The sequence below is a fragment of the Humulus lupulus genome, chromosome 1 (genome assembly GCF_963169125.1).
Source record: "Humulus lupulus chromosome 1, drHumLupu1.1, whole genome shotgun sequence".
In the NCBI taxonomy this organism is placed as follows: domain Eukaryota; kingdom Viridiplantae; phylum Streptophyta; class Magnoliopsida; order Rosales; family Cannabaceae; genus Humulus; species Humulus lupulus.
The window spans coordinates 90,027,047-90,041,085 of record NC_084793.1 but is presented as its reverse complement, the minus strand read 5'-3'; positions in this window follow the sequence as shown (position 1 = coordinate 90,041,085).

Sequence of the window (14,039 nt, the reverse complement as noted above, 5' to 3'; positions counted from 1 at the left end):
TATTGCTCCATAGGACTTTGACTATCGGAATTCTTTTGGATCGTAACTGCTTCATCCCTCTATCTAGGATGCTAACTGGTCGTTCCTCGTAACTCAAGTCTTTCTGGAGTGCTATCGTATCATACTTGAGGACGTGAGATGAGTCTGACACATACTTACACAGCATCGAGATGTGGAACACATTGTGGCTATCTGCTAGAGCTGGCGGTAGGGCTAATCTATATGCAACTGCTCCCACTTTGTCCAATATCTCAAAAGGACCTATAAACTGGGGACTAAGCTTTCCTTTCTTCCCAAACTTCTTCACACCTTTCATAGGAGATATCTTAAGGAAGACTTGATCTCCGACTTTGAATTCCACATCACGCCGCTTGGCATCCGCATAGCTTTTTTGACGGCTTTGAGCAGCGAGCATACGCTTTCTAATTAGCGCTACTGCTTCCTGAGCTTTTCTAACAGCTTCGGGACCAAGAAGCTGCCTTTCTCCTACCTCGTCCCAGTGTAATAGCAATCGGCACCTTCTTCCATAAAGCAACTCATAAGGTGCCATCCTGATCGTTGACTGGTAGCTATTGTTGTAGGAGAATTCGATCAGTGGTAAGTACTTATTCCATGATCCTCCGAAATCAAGTACACAAGCGCGCAACATATCTTCTAAAATATGTATGGTACGCTCGGACTGACCGTCTGTCTGAGGATAAAAAGTTGTACAAAGACTTAACTTAGTACCCATGGCTTGCTGTAAACTTCCCCAAAATCTTGATGTAAACACCGATCCCATTTCCATTCTGGAATGCTAAGTGGTTGCAATAAGCTTCCAGGCCGCTGATGTTCTACTTTCACTTGCTGGCATACTAAACATTTAGACACATACTCCGCTATATCCTTCTTCATTCCCGGCCACCAATATATTGCTTTGATGTCGTGAGTCATCTTGGTTGACCCTGGGTAAACTGAGTACGGGGTATTGTGCGCTTCTTCTAAAATCGTCATCTTAATCCTTTGATCATTTGGCACGCATACCCGATCCTTATATCTCAATAACCCTTGACCTGATATTGAGAAATTTGTGGCCTTCCCCTTTCTAACTGCATCCATATTTGCTACTAATGTGTCATCATGCCCTTGCCCAATCTGTATATCTTCTAACAGACTTGACTGGATTGACAAGTTAGCCAGCTTACCGATGACTACTTCTATTCCGGCACTGATCAACTCCTGCTGTAGCGGCTTTTCTATTCCGGCTAGTACTGCTATACTACCATAACTTTTCCTACTTAGCGCATCAGTAACTATGTTTGCCTTTCCCGGGTGATATAGGATTTTGCAGTTATAGTCCTTCACTAGTTCTAACCACCTGCGCTGCCTCATGTTGAGATCCTTCTGAGTTAAAAAGTACTTTAAGCTTTTGTGGTCCGTATAAATCTCACACCGTTCTCCATAAAGATAATGGCGTCAGATTTTTAACACAAATACCACTGCTACCAACTCCATATCATGAGTTGGATAGCGTTGCTCGTACTCCTTCAACTGCCTTGAGGCGTAGGCTATCACCTTGTCATTCTGCATCAGCACGTAACCCAATCCTTGCTTCGACGCATCATAGTAGACTAAAAACTTGTCGTTGGGTTTTGGTACACAGAGTACTAGTGCTGAGCACAGCTTATCCTTAAGCAACTGGAAGCTCTCTTCATACTTATCAGTCCAGTTGAATCTTTGCTGCTTCCGGGTCAGGTTGGTGAGTGGAGTGGCTATCTTAGAAAAGCCCTCTACAAACCTTCGATAATAACCTACTAATCCCAGAAATCTCCTTACCTCTGATGCGCTCTTTGGTATTGGCCAATCCTTCACAGCCTCTACCTTAGATGGGTCTACTGGAACTCTGTCCTTGGATACAATGTGCCCGAGGAATGCTACTCGCGTAAGCCAAAATTTGCACTTCTTGAACTTGGCATAAAGTTAATGCTCCTTTAGTCGTAATAAGATCAACCTCAAATTTTCCTCGTGCTCGACTTCATCCTTTGAGTATACTAAGATGTCGTCGATGAATACTACGAGGAATTTATCCAAGTAGTCCTTAAAGATCCTATTCATTAAATCCATAAACGCGGCTGGAGCATTGGTAAGACCAAAAGACATAACTAAGAACTCGTAATGCCCATAACGAGTTCTAAAAGTTGTCTTAGGAATATCCTCTCCCCGCACCTTGAGCTGATGGTACCCAGACCGTAAATCAATCTTTGAAAACACGGTCGCACCTCGGAGATGATCAAACAAGTCGTAAATTAGGGGTAGCGGGCACTTATTCTTAATCATCACCTTATTCAGCTTGCGATAATCTATGCACATCTGCATGCTTCTGTCCTTTTTCTTCACAAATAGAACAGGTGCTCCCCATGGCGAATGGCTCGGTCTAATGAACCCCAAGTCTAAGAGTTCTTGTAGCTGCGTCTTTAACTCCTTGAGTTCGGTAGGTGCCATTAGGTATGGTGCCTTGGAGACAGGCTCAGCACCTAGTACAAATTTGATTGTGAAGTCAATTTCCCGAGTTGGCGGCAACCCTGGTAAGTCGTCGGGAAATACTTCTGGGAACTCTTTTACAATGTGAACGTCTCCAACCTTTAGTGGTGTTTCCTTTACCACATCTGTGATGTTGGCTAAGAATGCTTGACATCCTTTTTCTATCATTCATTGAGCTTTGAGAGATGATATTAGCGATGTGCGTAATCCTGACACTTGTCCCATGAAGCAAAATCTTTGAGTGTCAGAAGTCTTGAACATTACTTGCTTACGTTTGCAATCGATAGTTGTGCCATGCCTTGCTAGCTAGTCCATGCCTAGTATTACGTCAAAGTCTTTGATCTCCAGTTCTATCAGGTCTCCTTCTAAGTCTACGTCCTCAATCTTGATCGGTACGCCTCGTACTATCCGTGATGATAGAACTATTTTGCCTAAAGGCAACTCTGTTACAAACCTAGTTATAAATCTTTCACAAGGTTTGTCTAGTTTTTCTATCATTCCTAAAGAGATATACGAATGAGTGGCTCCCGAATCAAATAATACATAACATATATTATTAAGGATAGAAACCTGACCTGTAACCACTTTATTGCTAGCATCCTCTTCTCCTTGGGTTAAGGCAAATACCCTGGCAGGAACCATCTTGTCATCCTTTTTCCCCTCTGGCTTGAGCTGGGGATAGTCTCTCTTCCAGTGTCCTTCCTGACCATAGTTGTAGGATCCCTTGGTGTTTTCCCGGCATTCACCAGGATGTTTCTTCTGGCACTTAGTACATTGCAGGTATTCTACATAACCCGGCCGATTACTTCCATTATTCGTCCATGCCCTTTTATCGCTATCAGATTGCTTATTGTTAGGATGCCTTCTTTTCTGACCGTTATTGTTGCTGGAATGATTGTTGTTGTTGTGGTTGTTGTTTCGACCAGTTGATTTTGCTGTTTAGGCTCAGGCTTACTGGCTTCTTCTTTACTAACATTTTCTTGAAGCCTTTCTACTTCTATTGTCGTTTCTAGAACATCGGCATAGGTAGTATTTCCTGGGTTTGCTAGCTTAACCCCTAGTTCAATATTCGGCCGAAGTCCTCTAACGAACTTGGTCACCCTCAGAAAGTCAGTTGGAACCATTTCCGGTGCAAACTTGGCTAATCGGTCGAACTTCCGAACTTATTCTGCCACTGATAAACTCCCTTGCTTCAGACCAGCGAACTCCTCGACTCTTGAAGCGATGACTACCAAATTGTAGTACTTTTTTTGGAACAACTCCACAAATCTAGTTCAAGTCATGGTGGCGACATCGTGAGTCTGCTAAACTAAATCCCCCCATATTCTAGCATCTTTCTTGAGCAAAAACAAAACGCAGGATATGCGGTCCGCGTTGATGAGATTCATGTGCGTCAAGATTGGCTCCATATTTCTGAGCCATTCTTCCGCCTCGAAGGGGTTTTTTGTCCCTTCAAAGTTCGAAGCGTGTTGCTTACGAAATCACTCATAAACTGGCTCCATGTGCTGAGCTAGGTATGGCGCATAGTTCGCCACTGGCCATCCCCCATATGAACCAACTTGATGAGGTGCTTGAACCATTTTCTGAGGCTGTGGTGGAGGCTGAGTCCGAGGCTGAGCCTGTTGTCGATGTTGCTGCAGTAATTCCTCAACTTGCTGTCGCAGTCTGGAAAATTTCGCAGAGTTGTCAACCGGCAGTGGCGGCGCATTGCGGTTGGCAGTAGCACCCACTCCCCTTCTGCGAACTGGAGGGGCTTCATTGCTCTCAGGAGCAGTGTTGGAGACATTATCATTGGTGCGAGTGGACCTTCTAAGTGACATCTTCGGCGGAGTTCTAACAGTTGAGAAAAACATGTTAGAACTTTTCCCTAATATGCTCTAAGGCAAAAACTTAATCTAAACAAACATAACTCGGACCTATAAATTATGATTTCTTATGAAAGTTATATAAGCCTTCTTTATTATTTAGAGTGGGTTTCTATACTCAAAAAAATGAGCCATCTTTATTATTTTCTAAGTCTGTTTCTAATCATTCTATATGACTAAATTCTCATGCTCGAAACTCATCGTTGTTCCAAAGTTAACCATATTGAGGGAGGGCTGGGATCAGTAAAATCGTTCCCACTACTATGGCCCCCTAACTCTCAATATAGAGAACCTGGTTCATTGATTTGTATCCACCCTCACCTAACTTAGTCATTATTCATTAAATTTATTATTTATTATGAATGCAAAAGAAAAATCAAACTCACAAATGTCATCAAAATAACAATGATATTAATTTGGAAAAAAAAAGTTTTCACTATTTACAATCACAAATGCAAACAAATAATAAATTAAAATAAATAAAGAAACTAATCTATTCTAAAAATCGGGATCTTCTACATCCGATCCTTCATCTAACATATCGTCATCTATCTCTTCTTAGTCATCATTATCTTGAGCCTCAAAATACCCTCGAGGAAGATTCGTAAAAATTCTATGTTTTTGCTCATTGGTGAATTGGAATTCCATTTTTGAAGTGAACCTAAGTATGAGAAAATAATATTTCATAGCGACCAATAACTCATCTTCATCATCTATCGTCTCCCATATATCTTATAAAGTTGCAATCATAGTTGGATAATCTTTAAAAAGTCTAATTACAAAAATGTATTGCTCCGTTGATCTCATCATGATCTGCTTAGTTTCTTGGAGGTGACCTATCTCCCTGTGGATTAAAAGTAGTCTCCGAGTGATTCTTTCTAGCACTCCTACGATGTTTCTTGGTTCTCTAATTCTTTATAAGGCCTTAATGGCTCAGATATCCTCATAAGTTAATGCTCCGTTCATTCTTAACTGAAAACATAAAGGCTAAAACGTTAGTTATACATATAAACATAATAACTAATACATAAGCACTTACTTGGCGGTTAGATTCGGAGCTTAAGCGTGTGTATCAAGGGAGAACTTCATGCGAATGAACCATTTGCTCTGATACCAATTGTAATAACCCAACTAATTCTAAGACTTTGGACCATTAATACTACTATATATAGACACTACTTTCACGAAAACATACATAAGAAACATTGACAAACTTTATTAAAAACTCTAAGTAAAGGTTGAAATACATAAATTCAGTGTATGGGATCCCATTGTTTGAAAAATAAAATATAAATTTAACTTAATTAATATTGTTTACAAAACCAAGTGCAAAAAAATACATAGAAACGTAATTAAAAAGACTGAAAACAACGTCGTCCTCGAACTGTTCACGCAGTCCCCCGAATCCATTCTTCCTCAATACACAACCCCAAGCTGCTAAGAATCCTTCCTCCGCCATAACTATTTTCCTGCATACATAAAAAATAAAGGAATGAGCCTAATACCCAGCAAGGAAAATCTACTAAAACATAAACATATACTATAACATATGTCAAATACTACTACAATAGCCATTATACTACTTGGGACTTGTAAACTAAACAAGTCATATGCCCAATAGATTGGTGAGGCTTGCTTGCTAAGCAAGTCATATGCCCATAATTTATTGGGTCTTGTTAGCTATACAAGTCATATGCCCAAGGTCTATAAACATACTATACATAATGTTAACATATCATAACACAACATAAGATAACATAACATATAACATAAGCATAAGCATAACATATCATACAAACATATAAGATCTATCCTATTTTTCTTACCAATACCGGGATATGAGAACAAGGACGGGATTTGGAACACTCCTAAAAACCAATAATGAGAAGGTGACTATTTCTAAAAGAAGGAGATGAAAAAGAAATGAATATAAACCACCAAGATGAAACTTACCGAAAAGAAACCTTAAGTTCAAAGAACTTAAATACCTAACCAAGAATGGAAAAACAATGAGTTAGGATCTGAATGGAAACTAAAGAAAACTAAGGAAACTAAAGAATTAAATGGAAATGAACTTAAGATTAGGAATACCATTGAATGTATTAGAACCGAACTACACCTCGATATAGAAAAACACACTATTTATCTTACTTTCCAAGTGTTTAATAAGCTTAAGCTTATACCCTAACCCAAGTGTTTATCACTCTATAGCAAACCTAGCAGCTTGAAGGCTCTGAACACAACTTGAAGAATGAGAGAAATGGCTGGGTACTAGGTCCTATTTATAGAGTTCAATGAGTGTAAGGATCTTCTTTTAGCTTGAATAAAAATAATGAATATTAGTTGAAAAACATTTGAATATTCGTTCAACAGAGGCTTAAGACTCAGTCAAAAATGTTTAGAGGCTTGCTAAGAGGTTAAGGAATAAAATGAGCTCGGTTTCAAAAACGTTTGAAAAACTTGCCCTAGGGCCGATATATCACCCATTGTAGGCGATATATCGCCTGGGCTTATATCCCGAGGCTCATTGATGTGTTTGTGCGAAGTTCAGGTGTTTTTGTATTCCCCGTGTGGCGATATATCGGCATACGCTGAAATATTATACATGTAATTGCACTTTTTCAGCTTAATTTGAATTGGGTAAACAGCTTTGACTGAGTCCTATAACGTTTTAAAGCTGCTGGCAGGTTGTAGGATTTTTCAAATATTTCTTTTACAAAACTATTCATCAAAAATTGCTTAATTTCTCAATAAACATGCACACGACAAGTGTCATGATCTTATTAGTTCTATCTAAACCTTATAGTATAATAAATAACATCTTTATAATCAACTATATTAATCAAACCTGCATTATAATTAATATTCTTAAACTACAGGTTAAACTTATAAAATCTATGAGTGTTGCTACGAGTGTTCAACTAAGTCCCGGCTTGAACCAAAATCCACAGTAATAAACTTACTATAACTACTACTAGCTATTACTACTACTACTGCTGCTACTATCTAACTAGCTAAGTAAAGTTCTGGGACTCTACATTCTATTCCATCAAAAAGCACATGGTGCAACCTCCCATCCTGTCCAAACCAATTGATAGAGAGAATTTGTACGTCTATCTAGCAGTCACTGAGTTTGTTGCTAGTGCTTTATTGATCAGAGAAGAAAATAAAGCGCAACATTCAGTGTATTACATTATCAAGAGGCTGATAGAAGCAAAATCAAGATATCCAACAATTGAGAAATTAGACTATTGCCTATTGCTCACTTCAAGGAAGATTCTACCGTACTTTCAAGCTCATCCCATTATGGTATTTACCGACCAGCCACTCAAGAAAGTCTTGCAAAAACATGAAGCAACTGGTCACCTACTAAAATGAGTTGTTGAGTTAAGTCAATTCGAGATTACCTATCAGCCGCGAGTAGCTATAAAAGGACAAGCACTTGCAGATTTTGTTGCTGAGTACACGGGATTTCCTACCAGCGAGCATACCCCTATAGCGGAAGAATCAAAAGAAGAATATCCTATTTGGAAGTTGTTCATAGAATGCTCATCCAACGAACACAATTTTAGAGTAGGATTAACTCTGGTTACTCCAGAAGGACATCACTTTCATTGCGCATTTAGATGCAGGTTTGTCCCCTAAAACAACGAAGCAGAATATGAAGTGTTGGTCTACGGTTAGCAAAAGATGTCAGTGCACGGTCACTCAAAATCTACAGTGATTCACAGTTGGTGGTAAATCAAATACTAGGAGATTATCAAGCACAAGGATTGAAAATGGTTGCTTACTTGAACAAAGCTAAAGACTTGCTGGCACAATTCAACAAGTATATTATACAACAGGTACCCGTGAACATAATTCAAATGTAGATGCTTTGGCAAACCTGGCTAGTGCAAAATATGCAGATACACTAAATATTGTCCTATTTGAGCATCTAGCAACTCCTAGCATACAAAAACATACTCTACTATGGTTATTCGGGTTGTTGATACATAAATGACTCCCGTTATAAAATATCTCAAGCATAGTATACTGTCTACTGGTCGGAATGAATCATGAAAATTAATAAGGCATTCTGCTCGGTATATATTACTAGATGGAATCCTATATTGACGATGGTTTTCACTACCACTTTTACGATGTGTCACCAAAGAAAAAGCTGTAGAACTATAGAAATTTTTCGAGAAGTACATGAAGGGTTTTGTGGTGACCATGCTAGGGGAAGAGTCTGTCTAAAAAAGTACAAAGGCAAGGGTACTTCTGGCCAACAATGAACGAAGACTCTATGGAGTGTGTGCAAAAATGAGACAAGTGTCATAGATTCTCCAAAATCCCTTGACCAACCTCAAACGAGTTAAACAGATGCAAACCCTTGGCCATTTGCAGCCTGGGGAATAGATCTGATCGGAGTCTTACCAACAGGAAAAAGATGGGTTAAGTATGCAGTTGTAAATGTTTACTACTTTACCAAATTGACAGAAGTTGAGCCACTAGCAACCATCACATCAAAAAAGGTCATTGACTTTGTGGTCAAAAACACAATCTGTCATTATGGCCTACCAAAAAAGATAGTGTTTGACAATGGAACACAATTTGACAGCAACACGTTCACATATTTTTGCGAGCGACATGGTATTACTAAAAGCTTTCCCTCTGTTGCTTATCCATAAGCCAATGTACAAGTTGAAGTGGTAAACAAGACCATTAAAAGACACTCCCAATAAAAGGCTCGAACAAGCTAAAGAGTGTGGCCAACAAAACTACCTGAAGTACTATGGTTGTATAGAACAACCCACCGAAGAGTAACTGGAGATACTCCATTTTTTTTAGCATATGGATATGAAGCTTGTTACCAGTTGAATTGGATCCACCATCTCACAGAAGGATCACATACGACCAAAGTAGAATTGATCGAGGAACAATGAGAACTTTCCCAATTACGAGTAGCAACTGACCAACAAAAAGTCACTCGATATTTTAACTCTAGAGTACATGAGAGGACGTTTGCTATTGTTGACTTAGTGATCAGACAAGTTTTTCTAAACACCCGCGACCAGGCTGCTGGAGTACTTAGACCAAATTAAGAGGGCCTTTATCATGTTGACGAAATTTTCCAACCAGGAACTTACAAACTTGCTCGAATAAATGGAGATTTAATTCCTTGATACTGGAACGGGGAGCACCTATGCAAGTACTATCAATGAACACTGCTTATTAAAGGAGTGGATTGTATTTAATTGCTTTTATTTAAAAGTTTTGAACAAGGGCTAGTCATTTTTTATGACTGGTCGCTTATAAGTGTAAGATCAGTTATGGTCACTTATACAAACATGTTTAGTCTAGTTTTACGAGATAATAAAAGGAACTGTGCGCAACAAGTTATTCTTGCCAATCATTGTATTTTTTATAAGTATTTTCTCTTAAGTGAGTTGTTTTGCTATGTTATAATATTTATTATTATTTTCACGAACAGTAATGTTTGAACATGTGTGGTCTATGGCAAGTGATCAAGCACCTTTAGCTCCTCAATCACTTGGGGGTCATACAAGATATAAGGAAAGTAAAGCATATGAAAATATGTAAACATACAATCAAAATAAGTGAAGGTATGTCAAAACACTTAGAATATTCTTCAAAAACTTATTTGGACATTATAAAGTGTTATGCTTGGTTTGGTCATACGAGAATGTATATTAATATGAAAATATTAAAATACTAAGATTGTTTGTACACCACGAGCAGAGTTGCTTGGATGTATATGAAAACTAAAAGGAAAACTGCTTAAAAGCAGCCTAGTGTCTTAACATCATGAACAAATTGTTCAGATGTTACAAAAATATATATATGTTACAGAACGAAAGAAAAACCAAAAAAAAAAAAGGAAGAATATCAAGTATTCGAAGAAGTCTAGTCGATGATGGTATCAACATTGTCCTTAGCTAGAAGACCATCATCTACAGAAATCTCTTCGATAGGAGAAAGAGGGTTATTCTCCTCAACAAGTTGAGCAAGGAACTTTTTTATGTTTGCTTGCTTCACATGCTCTGGGAGATAATCAAAATTAGCATCTTGATTGCTCTTCCAAAACATATAGAAGCAATTGAAACTGTTCCTTTGAACCGCTACAGGTTGCTCGCATTGTCTTACTCGAGGGTAGACACCTTCTCTTCCAGCTCAAAGATATTTTTCTCCAGACTGTTCGCCTCTTCATGACTCTTTGAAAGGTCTTTCTCAAGCTTTAAGGCCTCATCCTTGTTCGCTTTGGCAAGGTTTTTATACTTTTCCACTGATCCTTTTGCTACTTCAAGTATGTCAGACAGATTTTTCTTCTTAGCGACCAGTGTGTCCTTCTCCCCTACCCACTTCTTATTCTCCTTGACCAACATAGCATTCTCCTTGGATAGTCTCTTGCCTTCTTCAATCAGGCCTTCAAATTGCCTCCAGCCATGGTTTAAAATAAGAAGAGCCTGCAACTAGAAAACACAAAGAAAGTTTTAGTGTAAGCCCTTGAAGAATATTTGAAAAGTACGCACTGAAAATAAGAAATTTACTTACAGTGATATATTCATTAGACCTCCGACCAATGACCTAGTTAGTACCAAGGTTGGGCAAAGAGGTGAAGGCTTGCTTGCCTAACCTATGTTGAGCCACCTTGGTAACCTTATTGTAGTCGAGCTAGAGTGGTTGTTCAGGAGCTTGGACACCATGGCCATATCTACTAGCTCGGAGGCCGAGCCTTGGGGAGGAGAAAAAGGTGGAGTAGACCCCCTGGTCGGTGTAGGAGTCATTTTTTTGTTGGAAGGCAGTCTCTTGGGGCCTTTATTTCTTGGCTGAGGGGGAACTTACTTGAGCCCCCCCCCCCCCCCCCTCTCATCTTTCTTTGCTGGTTGCTTTGACCTAGTAACAACACCTTCGGAGGCATAAGTGTAGAAGGCCTCAGACATATTTGCATGGAAACAAAAAATTAATAGATGATAAATAATACAACAAAGACTAAAAAAATAAAGTGGCCAACGCTAATACCCAAACTACATATGCTGGTCTCTACATTATCTAAGCTACTCCTACTGTTAACTAAAGAGTCATATGCCTCAAGAAACTCTAAGTTATAGTTAGTAGTCGATGAAATAAATTTTCCATCCCTATCGAACAAGTCAGTAGGGATAGGAAGTAGGTCAAGTAAATTGTTGGAAAAACTATTACCATTTTCATCTTCCAAAGAAGAAAACTCCTCGTGATCAGGCCTCTCCAGCATTTTTTGTTTGCCTTTGCCATGAACAGGAGGAGCAGAGATTGGTCGCTGGTTCTCACCAGCCTCCCTGATGTTAACTCCCATTGTATGGAACCTTGGAGGTTGAGAGACAACTTGAGGCTACTCGGAGGCCGCCTGGTCATTGCTGCCTTCTACCTGGTCATTTGTGCCTTCTTCAGCGGCACTTTCCGTAGTCGAATCATTCGCAACATTATGGAGTTGAAAAGACCAACCAGTCCGAGATTCACCACAGTAACCAAGTACTTGCAGCTCTTCTCCACTTCAGTCAAGCTAGCAAGGATGTCAGCTCGATTGTGCGTGGCTTTGGTGGGCACTGGTCGGTGCCATGGACCTAAGTTTAAAAAAATAACAAAATAATGGCACTAAGAATAGGCAAATAGAAAAGGATCGACAAGACATGAGGAGAAGTTTAGTAAAGAATTACCCCCTGGGTGAAGGATGAATTATCTGCGACTAGGTCCGTTGTTCGGAAGTATTCCCGCTGGTACTTCCCTACATTGGATTGGAAGGTGGCATCTGTCAAGAAAATCCTCGAACTTCCTTGATGATAAAAATAGAAGAAACCCATATTATGTTGCTTCAGGTTGGACTTGAGATCAAATAAATAGTTTATCTCATGTGGGTTTAAACATGCCACCTCCTTAAGTGGTACAGGATATGTAATGCAAATATAATTATATATTTGTTTGGTGTTATTTGGAAAGGGGCAATTGCAATATAATTAGCCACCCCTCGAAAGTAATCGTGTAGAGGAAAAGTGGCACCAGCCTCGATGTTATATCTAGACCAGGCACTGAAGGCACCTCCAGGGACATTGGCGCCCTAGTCGGGTGTGGGCTTGAATAAGGTGACCCCATGAATTTCATTCTTCTTGGGGAGACTCAAAACCACCCTACTTGATAGCTGGGTGGTGGGGCAACATACCAAGGTATTTGATCCTTCTTGGTACCGAGCTTCACATTAGCATGAGAAAGAATAATCTCGGGAACATCTTCCTCTTCAGCTCTCGATGCTACCGCATTGGTCACCTTACGAGTACATGTGGATCTCTCTTTTTTCTATGAGCTACTTGTTTGACTCTAGCCATCCTGGTCAGAGGATTTGGAGGAAGGGGATCGGTAGTGGACTCTGGAGTAGAAGGATGAAGAGTAGGCTGCTCGGTATCTTCGTAAAGTAGAGCGAGCAGGTCGTTGTCTATCGGTCTTGTTACACCCAAATTTTGGAGACATGAAAAGCATCCTCGAAATGTAGGCTCACAGTTGTGAAGATTAAATATGTAAAGAGTAGTCAGCATGACAACTTACGCTAATAGTAAGTCGCGTTAAGGCGCCACATCATTCATAGTCGAACAAAGAGCCCACCAAAGTCAAGTAACAAGAGATGGAGTGAGTACTGGAATCAACCAGTCTGGGGTATGATCTTGAAACCCCTCGTGAACCAACCAGCCAAGAGAGGTTCCGGTCGCCATTGGGAATAACTGAGCTACACCACAGGTAGCCTGAAATGATAACCCATAACCAGCAAGGCCAACCACAAACAACGAGAGACCACCACCATCTCCAATTAGGCATCTTCCTTCTCCTATCAAACATTCATCACCCATTCGAATTGTACCGCCACATGCCCCTAATGGACCATGAATTGATGGGGGAGCTCCGCAAAGGCCAGCCCAGAATGTTAGGAGTTGTAGACGAGACAGAAACCATTGACCTGGGGCCGAGCGTAGAGATGGTCGCAAAGCCCCTGTAGGGGCAAGCCAAAGACAACCTCAACCATCTAGAATTTATGTTTCGATGTCACATGCTATAGGGATTAGGGCACATGTGGGAAATCCACCTAGAAACCAAGCCCTACAACAATAAAGGTCTGTGATAGTGATAGTCAAGATTATAGTAGGGCGGTGAGTATCTACAACACCGAGTCTAGGTATTATGAGGACTATCCTAATCATAATCCAGATCTCTGAGATCATTTGAACCAGAACTGGGGGCAATACAACCCCCTGAACCAAGATCTAAGGGCACACTTAAATGCACAAAAGGAGCTTTTACAACCTGTGTACAGGAATAACTATAACCCGATACTACAACAAGGAGCTGGAGTTGCAATGAAAAATAACCAACCCCTAGTATTATAGGTTCTGCATGTGGTAGATCTGGTCCAAGACAAGATAAGACAGCTTGAGGAACAATTTAGGCTCCTCCGAGATGGAAAAAGATAAAGAAAGGGCGTACGATTTGAATGAGGAACTCGAGCCTTTCATCCCTCACATTTTGAGCACACTTTTTCCCCATTGGTTTAAGATACTACACGTAGCGCCATATGACGGAAATACTGACCTGACCAGTCATTTGAGCACATTTAACATCATCATGAGA